Source organism: Salvelinus sp. IW2-2015, unplaced genomic scaffold (genome assembly GCF_002910315.2).
Source record: "Salvelinus sp. IW2-2015 unplaced genomic scaffold, ASM291031v2 Un_scaffold2762, whole genome shotgun sequence".
Classification (NCBI taxonomy): domain Eukaryota; kingdom Metazoa; phylum Chordata; class Actinopteri; order Salmoniformes; family Salmonidae; genus Salvelinus; species Salvelinus sp. IW2-2015.
Genome location: NW_019944065.1, coordinates 35,421 through 40,004, shown reverse-complemented (window position 1 = coordinate 40,004; position 4,584 = coordinate 35,421).

Genomic DNA, 4,584 nt, shown 5'->3' with positions numbered 1-4,584 from the left:
CTCCCACGTTACCCACGGTAACGGTAACCATGCTACAGTCTGACAAACCGAGTGTGGTGGGGGTTGTGTTTTGTGTATTTCTATGGACTGAAGATGACTCCTGCTGTTCAAAGGAAAGTATTAAACTCCCACGTTACCCACGGTAACGGTAACCATGCTACAGTCTGACAAACCGAGTGTGGTGGGGGTTGTGTTTTGTGTATTTCTATGGACTGATTGAGGGATTGAATGTAGGTGATACACTACATGGCCAAAAGTATGTGGACACCTGCTCGTRGAACATCTCATTCCAAATCATTGGCATTAATATGGAGTTTGTCGCCCCCCCTTTGCTGCTATAACAGCCTCCACTCTTCTGGGAAGGTTTTCCACTAGATGTTGGAATATTGCTGCAGGGACTTGCTTCCATTCAGCCACAAGGTCAGGGCTCTGTGCAGGCCAGATCAAGTTCTTCCACACCCATCTCGACAAACCATTTCTGTATGGACCTCGGTTTGTCCACGGGGGCGTTGTCATGCTGAAAAAGGAAAGCTGTTTCCCCAAACTGTTGCCACGAAGTTGGAAGCACAGAATAGTCTGGAATGTAATTGTATTCTGTAGCGTTAAGATTTCCCTTCACTGGAACTAAGGGGCCTGAACCACGAAAAACATCCCCTGACCATTAGTCCTCCACCAAACTTTACAGTTGACACTATGCATTGGGGCAGGGAGTGTTCTCCGGCTTCCACCAAACCCAGATTTGTCCGTTAGACTGTCAGATGGTGAAGCGTGATTCATCACTCCAGAGAACGCGTTTCCACTGCTCCAGAGTCCAATGGCGGCGAGTTTTACACCGCTCCAGCTGACGCTTGGCATTATGCATGGTGATCTTAGTCTTGTGTGCGTCTGCTCGGCCATGGAAACTCATTTCATGAAGCTCCCAACTAACAGTTTTTGTGCTGACGTTGCTTCCAGAGGCAGTTCTGAACTCGATAATGTGAGTGTAGCGCACTTCAGCACTCGACAGCCCCGTTCTGTGAGCTTGTGTTGACTACCATTTCGCGGKTGAGCCGTTGTTGCTCCTAGACATTTCCACTTTACAATAACAGCACTTACATTTGACCGGGGCAGCTCTAGRAGGGCAGAAGTTTGACAAACTGACCTGTTGGAAAGGTGGCAATCCTATGACGGTTCCACGTTGAAAGTCACTGAGCTCTTCAGTAAGGCCATTCTACTGCCAATGTTTGTCTATGAAGATTGCATGGCTGAGTGCACGATTGTATACACCTGTCAGAACCGGGTGTGGCTGAAACAGCCGAATCCACACCTTTAAAGGGGTGTCCACATAACTTTTTTATCTTTAAAGGGGATAGTTGGTGTCTTCAACCTGTTGGATTGACACAGTACTAGTGTATGTAGGTTACTGATGTAGGTTGTCAGCTGTATAGAGATGATATCTGGTCTAGTTAGTCTCTGGTTCCATCTATCTCTGGTTAACGTAGTTTATCATCCAGCCAGGTCGTTCAAGATTGAAGTCAAGTCATTTTCTTTGCCCTGCTGACCAGTATTTGTCTCATTCAGGAGTAACAAAGGCCTAGTGCACTAATCTGGTGTCCAGCGATTCGTTCGACCGATTTGTTATTCGAAGGCGATATGCAAAGGACGAGCTCGTATCACAACTATATTTTCGTCCTTACTGTGCGGCGACAGCTGCGCCGACTTACCGAATCGGTAGCAAAGAACTGGCACTTCGGACGTCGGCTGCTCTATCAGCGTCTATAGACTGCTCTGTGGTCTCCTGGCGCGTGTCCTCTTCGCCGCAGCTCGTAGGTGGTTACATTCGTACCGTGTGTAGTACTGTTCGTGTACTGACGGACTCCTCCGCTTTACCTGACCCCTCATTCATCTTAACTGCCTCGGTGTAACAGATGTCTCGCATAATATGAGTACGCGACGGAGAATTACCAGAGTGACTAGGATGCGCGTGCATTGCTCAAAAGCTTCATCGGCGTCGGACAGGAACAATGATGCGAAAGACTGCAATGGACTTTCGAAGAGAAGTTAGAGACATGGTAAGGAGAGAACCAAAGGAGAGAGCGAGAGAAAGAGAGGTGAGAGAGACAGGCAGAGAGAAAGAAGAGAGAGAGGGAGAGAGAGGAGGGTGACAGAGAGAGAAAGAGGAATAAATAGAGGACAGCTATTAAAGAGCATGAATTGAGTACAAAGCAACAGAAGAGGTGGAGTGGAAGATTCCATCAGTCGTCTTCAAGCTCTTTCTATCCAATCAACTGTACGTGCTGGAAAGTGTTGAATCATGGCAGATATTGTCCGATTTTTATAGAGCGATCTCGCTGGTACAACCTGGTCAAGGAAAGATGGGACAATAATGAGCATTAAACTCATCACAAGAAATGCTTGTCAGAAGGAATCTTCCTGATGAGGTACACCACAGATTGTGTGCGAGCTCTGAGACAGATTACAGCCTTATGTAAATAAGCATGGGATGAAGAAACCAGTCACAAGTTTGGATGAATAGGTAAAACACCTTGGACAAGCCACATTCCAGAGGGAGAGACGTGAGCAGAAGAGATGGCGAGACGAGATGCGAAATCTGATGGAGGGAGGGAGGAGAGAGGAGAGAGAAAGAAGCGATCCTAAAGTCCCTAGGTGTCAATTGCAAACAGTGCTGTCTGCCCAGCTGGATGCCAGGATGGAAAATCACACTCTCCTATCTTCCCTCCTCCTTCGTCTACCTCATTCTACCTCTCTCTCATCACTCGCTCCTTTCTTCAACCCCTCTCCCTCTAAATTCATTACAGTCAAATGCTTTATTGCATGGAAACATATGTTTACATTGTCAAAGCAAGTGAATAGATATAAAACAAAGTTAAATAAAGAATATAAATAAACATAAACATTACATTTCACAAAAGTTTCCAAAAGAATAAAGACTTTCATTCAAAGGTCATATTAGGCTATATACATTGTTGTAATGATGTGCAAAGTACTTAAAGTACAAAAAGAAAAATAAATAAAACATAATATGGGTGTATTTACAATGGTGTTCTGTTTCACTGGTTTGCCCAAAACTTGTGGCAACAGGTCACAATTACTTGCTGGCTGTGACAGCAGAGTGAGTATTTCACCTAACAGATATGGGGTTTACCAAAATTTTGAATTTGTTGAAAAACAAATTGTGGATCTGTGTAATCTGAGGGAAATATGTGTCTCTAATTATGGTCATACATTGCGCAGGAGGTTAAGAAGTGCAGCTACAGTTTCCACCGTTATTTTGTGCGCAGTGTGCACAGAGGCCTGTCTTCTCCATAGGCGGCCTTTCTCAATAGCAGCTATGCTCACGTGAGCCTTTACATTGTCAAGATTTCCTTAATTTCGGTCAAGTCACAGGGGTGGTCAGGTTTTCTGCCACTTGTGTACTCTCTGTTATATAAAGGCCAATAGCATTCTAATTTGCTTCAGTTTTTTGTTAATTCTTTCCAAATGTCGTGTCTTTTGACTATGCCAGATTAATTGCCTATGACATTGCTAATTCTATAAAAGAATTTCTCCAGTAATTAATATTACCTGAATTGAAACTTAATCATGTAAATATTAATTAACCAGGAGAGACACACGAAATAATATTTATTAGAGCTGGTATCTTCCGAATAAACTCTTAAAGATTTAGTCATATTTTACTAAATAGCAGTCACATTAATCGTCATTTTATTCAGTCTCATCTGAAAGTGGTAAATCCTTTGTTATCTGCCAAGAAATCCTGGCTAACAAGTTGAATCAGCAATACAAAATGGGTTTAATTATTTATTTACTAAATACCTAACTAAACACAGAAACACACATACACAATTAAATCATAACTTGATTACAAAGTACGTCATACAGAAAAAACGTCCCTAGCGGGCGAATAGATATGACTGCTTTTTACAACAAAGGGAAGGGTTGAGTCTTAGTGAAAGAGCGGGAGACTGGAACAGAGGCGAAGATGTGCTATCGTAAATACAGTATCTGATGCATCTAAATTACCGCCCATTTGAAAAGGAAAATGCAATAAATATTTACTCTGAGCTGCGTTCAGTAGGTTTGGTGGCTAGATGCGATAGATATCGCCAACCCGAGTCCTCTGTCCTTTGGAGAATGTCTCTGGTTGTCACGGGATACTTTGGAGTAACGTTGTGGTATAGTAGACGGGATAACTCGGACTGTCCTTCCTAACCTGCGTTTAGCTGTTGCTAACTCAACGGTTAGGAGATATCACTTCTGTAGTGAATACAAGTTCAAAGTTCATACCATTCACAGTCAAAGTCCATGCTGATGTTGGCTTAGTTCTGTAGCTATTTATCTGAAACCATTCTGACACAGGAATCGTTCATCCAGGATCGTTCATCCTGGCCCGGAAACAGAAAGTTATATTTTCGTCAATGGCTTTATATAGTGGAGGAGAGAGGGTGTGGTCTGAAAAGTTTATTAACCCATGTCTCTTTCACAGGGGTGGGCCCTGGTTGAGCAGAAGCCAAATTTATGAAAACCCAGATCTCTCATTTGGAAGCTAAAATTACATTTAATCTCTTCACAAATAATCTCATA